Source organism: Panthera onca, chromosome D4, assembly GCF_046562875.1.
Source record: "Panthera onca isolate mPanOnc1 chromosome D4, mPanOnc1 haplotype 2, whole genome shotgun sequence".
Lineage (NCBI taxonomy): Eukaryota > Metazoa > Chordata > Mammalia > Carnivora > Felidae > Panthera > Panthera onca.
The window spans coordinates 3,273,657-3,287,816 of record NC_138351.1 but is presented as its reverse complement, the minus strand read 5'-3'; the positions used below and the strand labels follow the sequence as shown (position 1 = coordinate 3,287,816).

At 46.6% G+C, this 14,160-nt stretch overlaps 1 protein-coding gene and 1 long non-coding RNA gene across 4 annotated transcripts in view; one reads left to right on the top strand and one right to left on the bottom strand.

Moving 5' to 3' along the window:
- Positions 1–13,627, bottom strand: part of SPIN1 (spindlin 1) — a 75,875-nt gene extending 62,248 nt beyond the window's left edge. The window contains exon 1 of one of the 3 annotated variants that reach the window (XM_060610250.3): positions 13,500–13,627. The gene's annotated coding sequence lies outside the window, so the exon portion shown is untranslated. Of the gene's footprint in view, positions 1–12,673; positions 12,789–13,337; positions 13,467–13,499 lie in introns of those variants that run through there. The other 2 variants (XM_060610252.3, XM_060610251.3) reach the window with 2 other exon arrangements.
- LOC144614000 (uncharacterized) overlaps positions 13,620–14,160 on the top strand; it is a 32,654-nt gene continuing 32,113 nt past the window's right edge. Inside the window, exon 1 of the long non-coding RNA XR_013551534.2 lies at positions 13,620–13,718. This is a non-coding gene — a long non-coding RNA (uncharacterized LOC144614000). The remainder of the gene's footprint in view (positions 13,719–14,160) is intronic.

Genomic DNA, 14,160 nt, shown 5'->3' with positions numbered 1-14,160 from the left:
TCAAAACTAGACTTAATTTGAAAAATCAGTCTTCCTGTTCTTTTCAACAGAAATAGTAATAATTCTAAAGATAAAAATAATATTGAATATTGAATAATACACCTTTCTGGATGTCAGATTGTAGTCTGTTGTCTTTGAGGTGTTTTTTTACCCGTAAACTGAACTGGTTCCCAAATTCTAGTTTCCTCCACTATTTGACTAGAACTCTAACATTTCCAATTTTCTCCCACTTTTTTGACATGGAATCACTACAAAACTAAAAAAATTAAAATTAATTTTAAAAAACTAAAATTAATTTTCTTGAAGCCATATAAACTAAAGCTGGACAACCTGATATAAACTTCAGAGTAACTACAATTGTTCATGTGTAGACAGTCCTCATGCCACTGCTATGTGGCTGCTCAGAAAGACCACCAGGGACGCTCACACTGCAAACCAGGAACATCTGTCAGCTCGCCACTGCCTGCCCCTCACTCCATCTGAAGATGCTCAGAACCTTGTATTTAGACACCTTAACTAGCTACTCACCAAACTTAGAAAACTGAATTTATAATTTGCTCGAACTACTAACCTTTTTCTTTTGTTACCAAAGAAATGCCTCATTCAATTACCTGATCACTCACATCTTACAGAGGCCAAATTTAGGTGGAAAACCTGCCTCCAACGCCACCCCCTGAAATACAATATCCTCTTGTTCATCCTGTCCTACATATTTTGAGGATAGGTGTTTGCTAGGACATTATGTTGTGCCTATGTAATTATTTTTTTAAAAAGTGTAAACTGACTTAGGTAAAACCTGAATCTAATTATAGCCCATTTATTTGATTGGTTAAATCTTAGCTCCTGGGAATCCCTGCTCTGGGGAATTTTTCAATCCTTGGCTCTTGTTCTCCTCACTATATTCTCTCAAAGGTTTTAAAACTATTTTTTTTTAACATTTATTTATTTTTGAGAGAGTGTACTCAAGTCATGCACATGAGGGAGGGGCAGACAGAGAGGGAGAGAGAGAATCGCAAGCTATCTCCACACTGTCAGCACAGAGCCTGATGTGAGATTTGAGCTCGCGAACCAGGAGATCATGACCTGAGCCAAGATCAAGAGTCAGATGCTTAACCAACTGAGCCACCCAGGCGCCCCTCTCTCGAAGGTTTTAAATGCCTGTTGGCAGCCACTCACATGACAAATGGTATCCATCAGGATCATACAACTGGATGATATCAAAAACAATCACATGAATAATGACAACAGTGACTACATGGCCTCCAGCCTGATGACTCTAATGGAAACAACAAATGTGCTTATTCTTCTGCCTGTCTATTTCAGCGGTAGTAATCAAGAATAACAGTATAATAGCTGGTCATACTCTCAGCCTGCTAAGCCAATGACCAAAAGGATGTAATTGTTAAAATCAAGGACAGGCAAAGACCAGCCTTGAGGATCCCCCATGCAGACAGAACCAGTTTACTCATGCAGGCAAAGCTTAATGCAGCTTACCAGGCAAGGCTAACTTGACTTGGATCATTACTTTCTTGTGCCTCTAAAAATTACAAGCAAAACTTGAACGGTTTCCCAAGGTTGATACATGGTAACCACTGACTGATTCCATATTATTTAAGAGAATTCTAACATCATAACTAATCTCTATGAATAAAGTCACTGCCTTCTCACTATGTAAGCTTCTTTATAACAATATACCTGTAAGTCTCATTCTATGTTCTGATTTGACCGCTTACAAACGGTCTTTTTGGTGTGTGAGCACCAAACATTTACTAATTACTACTTCAGTTATTCATTGGTCTTACTCTGGCTATTTTGAACCTTTGACACTATCAAAGAGCCAAATTTTCCAAAAATGAAAAAAGTACAATAAATTTAATGGAGACATTAACAGTAGCCTAATCTTATTAAAAATTAGCGAACTAAGAGAGATCAGAGGAAAATATCCAGAATGAAGCATGCAGAGGGTAAGAAACTGAGAGGGTTGGGGTGCCTGGGTGGCTTAATCGGTTAAGCATCCGACTTCAGCTCAGTTCATGATCTCCTAGTTCGTGAGTTCAAGCCCTGCACCAGGCTCTGTACTGCTTAGGATTTTCTCTCCCTCCCTCCCTCCCTCCCTCCCTCCCTCCCTCCCTCTCTCTCTCTCTCTCTCTCTGCCCCTCCGCTGCTCATGCTCTGTCTCCCCTTCAAAAATAAATGAGCATTCCCCTCCCCTGCTCATGCTGTGTCTCTCTCTGTCTCAAAAATAAACGCTTAAAAAAAATTTTTTTTTAAAACAAATAAATAAAATAAATGAGCATTAAAAAAAAAGACAAAAGAGGGGCGCCTGGGTGGCTCAGTCGTTCGAGCGTCTGACTTCAGCTCAGGTCATGATCTCTCAGTCTGTGAGTTCGAGCCCCGCAACGGGCTCTGTGCTGACAGCTCAGAGCCTGGAGCCTGCTTCAGATTCTGTGTCTCCCTCTCTCTTTGCCCCTCCCCTGCTCATGCTCTGTCTCTCTCTGTCTCAAAAATAAATAAAGACATTTAAAAAAATTTTTTTTAAAAAGAAGAAAGAAATTCAGAGGGTCTAATATGCTTCCGGTGGATTCTTAGAAGGGGCAGAAGGAGGCAGGAAACAGAAAAACTTTAAAAGATGGTGTCTACGAACTTTTCAAAAGAATGAAAATTACTTTAGTACATATTTACTAAGAACTAAAAAACAAAATATAAATAAGTATATACCTAGACACATCACAGTAACATTGTTGAAATCCAAAGACAAAAATGTCTTAAAAGTCTTAAGTAAAAAAAGACAGTTTCCACTCATGGGAGCAAATATTAAACTGACAACATACATCTCATAGAGAAAATGAAGCTGAAGATGTAATTCAGTAACTTCTTTCAATGCCTCAGAAGAAAAACAAGTTAGGAAATTCTATACACATCAAAACTATCCTTCAAAATCAATTTGTGAAATTTTTAGCTAACATAATCAGAGAATTCACTCTTAGCAGCCATACAACAGGTGCAAAACACAAAGTATTCTTCAGGCAGAAGGAAAATATTCAAAGATGGGGGACTGGAATTACAGCAAGGAATGAAGAATAATAAAAAAGATAACTCTAAATAGCTATTGATTACACAATAATATTTTTAAGATAAAATAGATACAGAACTAAAGCAGCACAACAGTTGCAATGAAAATGAGATAAATGGAGTTTAAGTGCCCAGGAAATGGAGGATATACCCAAATATTATATTTTGAGAAGTCAAAGATGCAGGTTTTAAATAATTTCCAAGTTAATTGGGTGCTTGGGTGTCTCAGTGGGTTAAGCATCTGACTTCAGCTCAGGTCATGAACTCATGGTTTGGGAGAGCCCCACATTGGGCTCTCTACTGTCAGCACAGAGCCGGCTTCAAATCCTCCATCACCCTCTCTCTCTCTGCCCCTCCCCTTCTCAAAAATAAACATTAAAAAATAACCCCCAAGTTAACAAAAAAATAAAGAACAAGGATCCAAAAAAAAACAAGAGAGAAAAGGGCACATTAAACAGGTTTAATAAAGAGAAAGCACGTATTAAGATTTAAACCCAACTGTGTCAGTTATTTTGTTAAATGTCAACAGACTGACTGAATTTTCCAAACGTAAGGAATATTGTCAGACTAGGTGTTTTTTTTTTAATTCTAACTATACATTTGACAAAATAATCACTCAAAATATAAGCACACAGAAAAGTATGAAAAGAAAGGGTAAAAAGAGATAACAGACTGCATATACTAACCAGAAAAAAAAAGTGCAGCTATATTAATATTCAGCTAAGTAAACTTTATCTCTAACAATACTTTTTTCTCAAAGAGGAACACTCAATGATTTTATAAGACTCAACTGATGAGGAATATATACAACTATAAACGTGTATGCACCTAACAACATATCCTCAAAATATATAAAGCAAAAACTATCAGAACTATGAAGTAACAGACAAATTCAAGATCAGGGTATCAATACATTTCTCTTTTGAATCGATACATCCAGTAGAGTGAAAGAAAAAACAAGTAAAGACACAGAAGAATTTAACATGACTAACCAAGTTGAACTGGCAAATATAGGCACTGCATCCAACAAATGCAAAAGCACATTCTTTCCAAGCACACACTGGATATTTACAAAAATTCATCATATGTTGGGCCATAAAGCAAGCTTTAAAATTTTCATAAGCTTTTAGTGTTCTGGCTACAATGGAATTACAGTAGAAATATAAGTAGAGCACAGAGTATTATCACAGTAGTGAAACTACTGTGTATGACTCTTATCATGGATATATATCACATATTTATCAAAACTTCTAGAGTATACACCATCAACAGTAAATCCTAACATAAACTATGTACTCAGAATGGTGATGATGTGCTAACACAGGTTCAGTAATTGTAACAAACAAATGTTCAATCTGGTGCAGGATATTGATAATGGGGGAGGCTGGGGACAGGGGCTGGGGGATCAGGATTTCCAGAACTCAGTACTTTCTGCTCAGTTTTGCTGTGAACTTAAAACTGCTCTTAAAAATAAAGACTTATCTGTAAGGATAACCCCAGAAACCTTAGTTAAGAAAACTCAACACAAAATAATTCCCATTTCCCATCCCTGCCTTCCCACTCCTCTTCTTTTCTCCACCCCACCCTTCCTGTACTTCCCTCTGCTTTCTGCCCACTATAGACACATAAAAGACCAGCACGGTAGGAAGCTGCATCTGGAAACATGATCAATGGCAAGAGGAAAGGGATATGGAAAATCTCACTACTGCTCTTAAAGTTTATGTGATGACTCTCTTCTGCTCCCATTTCACTGACCAAGATAAATACATGGCCACATCTAACTCAGGAACCAGAATGAGATACTACCATACACCCACTGAAATATCTAAAATTACAAAGACCAACAATACCAAATATTGGTGAGGATGTAAAACAACAAGGATTTGTTCACCGTAGTGTGAATAGAAACTGGTATACCCACTTTGGAAAAGTTTGGCATTATCTACTAATATTGGACAGAACATATGACCCAGCAATTCTACTCCTGAGTGTACTGAACAGTAAAGCATGCAAAAGAAACACATACCTGAATGTTCACATCAAGTCCACGCTCGTGAATCCCGTGACAGCCACGAAAATGAGCCTCCTGAATCACCTACCATGGGGAGGTGCGCTACTCTGAACTCACCATCACCCTTCCCACCAGGACCACACTTCCCACAGGCTGTTTCTAGCCAAAGATCAGCCACAGGCAGAATACTAAAGCAGGCTTATTCCTGCAGGACAAGAGACTCCTGTGACTCCCAACTCTGGCTGGAAGACTCCTCACTGGCCTTGCGTAAACTTTCTTAAAACTACACTGCAGTCACCAGACTCTGCCTACCAAACATTCTCTATCCCTTTCTCTTCCATATGCAACAGACCAGCAAGGTGCTGACAGCACCCTCACATGTATTTCCTCTGCTACATCTAAATGTGATCCAAACTTGCTGTCTTCTGGCTCTTTGGAGGCTTGAACCAACAGTCTGAAACCAGGAACAACCCAATATTCATCAAAAATGGAATGAAGAGCCATGAAAAGTACAATTCATACGTGAATAAAAAAACAACTCTAGTGACCACATGGTTACATGAACGGCAATTCCACAGTTGGTGTGGATTAAACAACACCAGAGTAAACCGAAGAAATTACTAGTAGTTGCAACCCAAAGATTAGGGTTTTTTTTCTTTCTTTTTATAAACATTTTTTGTTAAGTAATCTCTACACCCAATGGTGGCGCTTGAACTCACGACCCCAAGATCAAGAGTCACATGCTCTACTGACTGAGCCGACCAGGCACGCCCCACCAAGATTAATTCTAAATTAAGACCATTCCACAGACGTGCCACTCCAGGATGCAACTATCCCCACCATTTATGGATCCTGCAGTTCCCACTGTGATTTCTGACCTTAACAGTGACCAGAGCCCTCTAGGATCCTGGGGCTCCCTTTGCAGCTGCAGGGTAAGGCATGAGCACAGAATCCTCCCAGAGTGGGTGACCAGGCCTGTCACAACATTCCAATCTCCCTAAGCCTTTGGATGCCTTCTTCCTCCATGGTATACCAACAGTTTTGGCATCTCAGCTTTGCTTAGACAGACCACCTTTTGTTTCAGGCAATCAACCAGAACTCTAATCCCTCAAGCTACAACACTGATCCAGAACGTCTGCTGATGAGCCCACATCAACAAATACGGCCTAACCTTCAGGTCCCTTCCACCATAATCCCACTCCCCTTAAGATCCATTCCCACAAATATTCCCCAGGTTCCTACCTATACAGTGGCAAACCAAACCATCTTTTGGGTCACACACTGCACCTCCCACTCTGGGGCCTGCTAGGATCATCCCTGGGGGAGGGAAGGCAATTACAGGTTTTCCAGGCAAAGGGGGATGAAGTTCCTCACACAGGTGACAGAAACGCTGCTTCTACTGGCAAAGGAAGCCCAGCAGAATTTAGGTCTCTAACTTAATGGGAATCTGACTGAATGTCCCTAATCCAATTCTTAGAATCCCATTCTTTATCCATCAGTGCTCCTGCTTACAAATTTGGAATTCAAGATGAATTTTTTACAGCAGTCACAGAAACTTTCAGGTCCCTTATGTGGAATCTGAGTTAAGAATTTAAAACCCTGAGCTCATCATTTCGCTTTGTAATGTTTTAACTTGGCTAGACTGAACCACATCCCCGGTTCTAGTTTGGGCGGGCCACGGGAGAGTTCTCGTGCAGCACCTGTGGCCACACACGTGCAGCCTGCGTTCACTGCTCTTCTGGTCGCCCTCACTGATGCCAGGCAGACCGGGCCCTGCAAGGCTGCTGTGAAGGCTTGCCCTTCCCCCAGGCTCCCAGAGAGTCCTGCCCCCCGTACCACAGGTGCAGTGAGCTCCAGAACAAGGGCCCACCTTGTGCAGGGCACCCACAGCACCAAAGTCAGAGGCAACAGAACTGACACAACTTTCAATTCATCCTGTACAGCAGACCAGACATACCCACAAAGCACCTGGCCAACTACTGCCCAGGGCACAGGTTTGAGCAGTCACGACCCAAGCACCAAGCTGAATACTGGAAAACTAATCATGGGCAAAAACAGGAACAATTTCTGTTTTCACGAAACTCAACATTCTCAAGAAAATAAAAATTCATTACATTACATTCATTTACAGTATAATTTTGAGAAGAGCAGGAAGGTCAGCAGTGTCTCTAATAGGAGAACTTAACTACAGGGAAGTCAAGAAAAAACTCAAAAACTTCAGAAAGTTGATGGCTGTGGTAGCAGGTAATGGATATACAGAGTTCTCTGGACTATTCTACCTTATTACAAAAATCTGCGAACTCACACAAAAAGAATTTCGTGAAAAAGTGATACTTAAGACAAACTCTAAAGAAAGACTAGGGGAGTGCCTGGGTGGCTTGATCCCTTGAGCATCAACTCTTGATTTCGGCTCAGGTCATGATCTCAAGGTTCATGGGATGGAGCCCCGGGTCGAGCTCTGTGCTGACAGCCCTGGGCCTGCTTGGGATTCTCTCTCTCTCCCTCTCTCTCTCAAAAAACAAACAGACTTAGGGAGAAAAAGAAAAAAAAAAAAACAAAAAACCTGGAAGAACCGAAACAAGAACCAAAACAAAACATTCCAGGCAGAAGAAAAGAACAGTGCCCCGCGGTCTGGCGGAGAAGGTGCCGGGCACAGAAGAGCGACAGGCGTGGCTGGAGCAAGGAAAACAAAGGGAGATGTGACGCCGGTGAGGCGAGGCACAAAGGATAAAAATTACACATGCCTGTGAGGTCGTGTTATGAAATTGTGTCCTTAAAGCAATGGGAAGCCACTGAGAGTCTTAAGTAAAAAGGTGACATAATCAGATCTACCTTTTCAAACTGGAATTTTTTGACACTAACAAAATTTCAAACATGTTTACCTCTTACCCAACAATCTATCTTAAAGCTATACCTGCAAAAACACAAAATAACAACACATCTACAAGGTTATTCCCTACAGCAGCACATATAACAGCAATAAAATACAAACAACCTGTGTTCACCGTTATGAAACTATTAAGCACAAAAGAATGGAAAAGAGCTTGTATAAAGCAATCTCCAGAATGTATTAAATTAAAATAAAAAAAGAACAAAAACCCCACAAAAAACAGAAAAGTGTTGAGTTCTACCTTTTGTTTAAAAAAGGAAAGGAAATAAAAATATGCCAGTGCTTGTATCTGCAAAAACAAAACACTGGAAGAATAAACCAGAAACTAACAAAAAGGGGGCACGAGGGGAACGGTGCAGGAGACAGGAATGGAATGATGTGCCCATACCTCTGTAACACAGCTTTGGCTTCTGAACTGCATAAATGTTTTACATACTGAAAAAACATACATTAAACAAAATGAACGCAATCATTAAGCACTAAAGATTTCGTGAAAATAAACCAAATTAATAATCAAATTGGTAAGAATCAGAAAGAAAATATTTTCAAATCATTTCATAATTCCAAATGTCAACTGTGCATCCTTATGTAGATATATTTTACGAACAAAAAGGACTGTAATGAAATACAAACCAAAACCAACACTATGCTGTTACTGGTGTTTCCAAACGTCATTTACACTGCAGGACAAAGGGAAGTAATGTTGCAAAGAATGCAAATTTTCAATGTTAGAGAAAAAAGGATGAACTCAAAGGAAAAACCCTGAGTTGTTAAATACGAATTGGAAATATCAATACAAAATCAAGTTGCATGTATTTCCCACATCTGTCTAATGAAAGTAGGGGCATCCCAGTAGCAATAAGGAAACACAGAACCAGATTTTGGTATCTAACTTCCACTCTCCAATAAAAGCAGCTGAAAGAACTGGCTGATAAAGAAAGCACAAAGTGAGTCATAAGCATCTGGTATCAGAAAGCAAGAAATGGTTCAAAGATTAATGGGGTGGCACCAAGGGAAGACACCCGGCTTGAAGGGACTGCATGGTGCCCAAGTTAAGACAAGCTGAGGAAAAAGAATGAGGACGTGATTAAAACACTGACTATACCAAAGCCAGGACCTAGATTAATTACTATGATTTAAGATATAAGACTAATTAATGTACAAACATATGGACATGTAGATTCACATGCCTGTGACTACAGAGATCATTTATAGATACACACAAGGCCATATACATACACGTCCAAAAATTACACGTAGGCTCTAAGGATATAACTATAAACAAACTAAAACTTATTATAAATACAATCTAAGTTTTTTAAAAAGTTGTTCTGCCTTTGTAAAAGACAACACTACAATCTAACAACACCTAAAATGGTATAAAAAATATTTTACTAGTCTCTTCATTTACACTCTCAATATTTGGATAAAGTAAACATCTATGCTGAATGTATCCCTCTCCCTCCACCTCCTCCACCCAAAACACTCATCACATTCAACATTCTAGTGACTCCAGACTGACTCCCCTTGTCCCAAATGACTTCATCCACCGCCTCCCACAGGCTGGACTAGAGATCCTGCGCTGGCAGATTCCTTCAGTCCACCTTTCATGCTGCTTAATGCCTTCCAATGGCTTTCCCCACCTACAGGGTAAACACCAACTGCCTGGATATGGTATGCAGAATTACGTCAAACCTAGCCCCAAATTCCTGCTACACAGAATGGCCCTGCCAAACTACAGCTGGTGTCAGCATTGGTAATGTCATCATCACCAGCATCGGTACCCACAGGGCACCTACTACAGGGACCTAGAAGTTTGCACTTGATGAGGTAGGTGTTCTAATCCCATCTAACAGATAAACACGCACAGGAGTAAATGCTAACACGGGGCAATCTTTGGTTGGGATTCAAATCCAGGATGGTCTCAAACACTCTCTGCGCACCTCTGCTGTGGCTGTCCTTCTCTGCTCTCCTGCTCTATACTCTTGATCCTTCTCGGGCATCACCTTCTCCGCCAAATGCTCTCAGCATCAAATTCCCTCACCACATGCAGGCAGATCTTCCCCACCAGACTGAAAGGTCTGCAAGGGCACATCTTTATGTATTATTGCCCATACATGACTCATTTTATTAAGAACAAAGATTCGATTAAAAATTGCATTGAATACTGGGGCACAACTTATCAAACTGTTCACTTCAACATTAAAAATACCATGCAAAGTTCAAAAGCAGGAAGAAAAGGAAATCAACAATGACTGGCAGGGGCTGTTGCATTTCAGGACTGCACCGGGAACCCTACAAATTCAGTTAATGCTCAAGATGGCCTCGTGCGACAACTCAGAAATGGCAAGTTCAAAAGGCCAAGAGGTGGCGGGGTGGGAGTGGGAATCAGTTGTGTGGCTTCAGACCAGGACGGAGTGGGGCTGGATTTCCACCCAGACACCGCAGAGTTGAAGGCCACACTATCTCCATGGCCAACTCCAGAGCCCACAGCCTTCTCACAACGCCATAATGTCTGCCAAACTGAACAACATACTTGGGCAAAATAGTTGATTCCCTCTTCCAAGTTCTTCTCATTCAAGGAACAGGGAAAGAAAACATTCAATTAAGCATCAATAAACATAAGCAAGTATTTACGTAGATACGTATTAACTGCTCTTTCTCAGCAAATTAAGATCCTGTTAACAGCTAAACCAAAAGAAATACTCAATAGCATTATTTTTAATCTCTAAATAACCCATGTGATTAATTCTTCAGATACAGCATCCCTACCATGTAATTTTAATGTACCAAGAAAAAACTGCTAACAATTAAGAAGTACAGTGAGTGAAGCTGTAAATGATGGACAATCAAGTAAATCACCGGACACTGAAAACACTATTATCAAATTTCTCAACTTATGACTTCAAGTTAATAATCCTCATATCTTATGACTAACAGCCAAATTTGAGATACTGCCATAAGATGCACAGGCACACACAAACCCCATCAACGTCCCAGTTCACACTTCAGGGACAGGTACCATTATCTAACACGCTCTGTATGGACAGCAATGATCAACAACACTTCATCGTCACCTGAATTTCATGGGTGTTAACAAATGTTCCATTAAAACACATCAAAAAGAGATCTGCCACCAACCATGGGAACAGTACTGCAGTATTTCTCAAGGCCCTTAATTCGATGAAATGAATTGTGACCCTAATGGAGAGCAAAACACAGCACTGTTTCCCAAATTGAGGTAACCAAGGAACCCTTTGTTTTTCCTGTAGTATATCTTAGATCTAGACTCACAGAGACACTACCTTAAACAACACTTCAGATATTCCAAACTAAGTAAATGCCTTAGTGGTGGAATTTCTGGGATTTATCCAAAGCTTTAAAAAATATATATACATATATAGACAAATATATATTAAACATAGAGAACTACAGGCCTTTTTTACCTTACACATTTCACAACATCTTAACAGTAACCATTTCGCTACTCAAGACCAAAACTAAAAACATTCTATTTTATTTCTCACTAGAAACTAACACCTACTATCCATAATTTTGACATAAACATTGTGCGACCTTTACTCGTTATCAAGTCTAATAACGAATGGTTTCTGCAAACTCCCGGCTCTTCCAATTTCGGGGTGTCTGACCATCAGCCAAGGCTGGGGGAAGGAACTGAGGAGGTTCCTGGTTGATGTGACCCCACGTGAAGTGTCACCACCTCTAAAAGGATGCTCACAACCTTTAAGAGCATTCTCAAACTCAACCTGCCCCGGGATACACCACCAAGGGTAGGCCGGATTTCCATTTCCTAACAAAAGCTGTGTGGAAAGCGGTCACAGCCCTCTCCCTCCACCCTTTCCAGACCAGAGTTCCTTCCAGAAAATTCCAACACAGGAAAGTTACAGGTGTTCACGTCTCGGAAGGTATGTCGTCTCCAGCTGCCGTGGCGTCACACGCTCGAGTGTGCCCGGTGCCGCCTCCTGATGCTCCCGCTAGCGCAGCCCCTCCACCCGCGTATCCCACCCCGATGTGCATGGAAACTCCCGCTCCGACCCCAGGTCCCCCAGCGCACGGCACGCGACACCGCGTCCGCACGACCCCGCTGCGTCAACATGCGTGGTGCGCCCCCCTTGCGGCCTCTCCCACCGGGGCCCCCAGAGCCCACCCCGAGCACTGCGCAGCTTCTGCGTCGCCCCATCCATCCTGGCGCCCGGGGCGCAGCGCGCTCAAGGTCACTCGGGAGGCTGGGGCGCGAGGGGCGGCCCCGGGCGGGGGCGGGGCGGGGGGGGCGACCCGAGCCCGCAGCGCCCCGCCCCTCCCCCCGCCCGGGAGGGGGGGGTCCCGTCCCGCGCCACGCCCGGCCGATTATGCAACGCTCCTGCGCCCCGCCCCCGCCGCCCCCCGCCCGCCGGCGCCCAGGCCTGCGGAACAAAGCGCGCGGGGCCCGCGGCCGGGAGGGCCGGGCGGCCGCCATGTTGGCGGGGGCGGCGAACAAAGGCGCGCGGCCGGAGCCCGAGGCCCCCCACCCGAGGCCCGGCCGGCAGGGGGCGCTGTGCAGGCGCCGCCCGCGCCCGGACAATGCACCGCGGCCCGGCCGCCGCTCCCCGGGCGCCGCCGCCGCCCCGCAGCGCGCCCCGCCCGCGCCCCCCTCGCGGCCCTCGCTCTCCACCCTCCGACCCGCGGCACGCGGGCCTCACCTGCCGGCCGCCGAGGCCGCCGTCCGCAGCCCGCGGGCCCCGCCGTCCCGCGCCGCACTCCCGCCCCGGCCCGACCGAGCCAGACGGCGCCGCCCCGCCCCCGCTCCGCTCCGCGGCCGCCGCCGCCCGCCCCCGGCCGCACGGCGCACGCGCACTGCGCTCGCCGACTGCGCCGGCCGCGCCGCCCGGCCCCGGCCCAACGGGCCGCACTGCGCAGGCGCCGCAGACGGCGGGCGGGGTCTGGCGGCAGGGCGGAGCCTAGAGGGCCTCGGGGCGCGGCCTGGAGCCCCGAGCGGATCGGGGGCAGCTCACCTGCAGGCGGGGCGGGGCCTGGCGCTGCAGCGGTACACGGCCTGGGAGCCGGGCTAGGCGGGAGGCGGGACTGGGCCTGGTGCGACTCACCAGGCCGCGAGGCGGGGAAGAGGCGGGACGGAGCGCGACAGGGCCTGGCGGCTGGGTGGAGCCCGGCGGGCGGCGGGCGGGGCCTGGGGCTGCTCACCTGGCGGCGGGTAGGGCGGGCCAGACGAAGCTGGACCTGGCCCGGCGGCCGGGCGGGGAATGGCGCCACTCGCCCGGCGGTCGGGCGGATGCGAAGGGACGGCGCGGGACGGGGCCTGGGGGCCGGGAGGGGCCCAGCGACCGGGCAGGGCTGGGAACTGCTCACCTGGCGGCGGGGCTGGTGCGGCTCTCACGGGCCTAGTGGGCGATGGGGTCTGGCGCCGCTCACCTGGCAGCTGGGCGGGCGGGACGGAGCAGGGCGGGCCCGACGCCGCTTTCTCCGGGTGGCGGCGTGGGCGGCCGGGGCGGGGCCGGGCGGGGCTCTCACCTGGTGGCGCCGGGGGCAGCTGGGCGGGGCCCCGGGGCGGGCGCGCGGGGCCGGCCCCCAGGTGTGCGCGGGGAAGGGGCGGTGTTCGGGGCGTCGAGCCCCGGGAGCCTGGGGCGCCAGGGCTCGCGCCGGAAGTCAGGCATCCTGGGAAGTTTCGTTTTCGTTCAGTGGGAGGACTTTCGCGGATGGACCTGCCCTCCTCATTCTTGGATCTAAGCAGTAAGTCGTCCTGCAGCGAGCACGCCGCTCGGGTGGATGAGGCCGGGTACGGTGGTAGGGGCGTCCGCGGGCTGAGCCGTGGCTACGTTGACACTGGCCACACGCCGGGTAGGGCGCCAGCCCCAGCCCGGCCCGTTCCCCGTGCGCGGACCCGCGGCCGCACTGCGCCGCCGCCGGGCCTCGCCCACCCACCTGCCCTGCCGGGAGGCGGAGGGACGCTCTGCGGACCGGGGTCCCGTTCGGACCAGAACCGGTTCTCGCCCACCCACCTTCTTCGCCGGGCGAGGGAGGGGCGCCCTGCGGACCCCGGGTCCCGGTCCGACCAGACCCGGGCCTCGCCCACCCACCTCTGTCCCGCCGGGGACGGGGGGGAGGAACCCGGGCCTTGTCCACCCACCTGTGACCTTGAGAACCCAGCCCCCGCCACACACAAGAGAAGTAG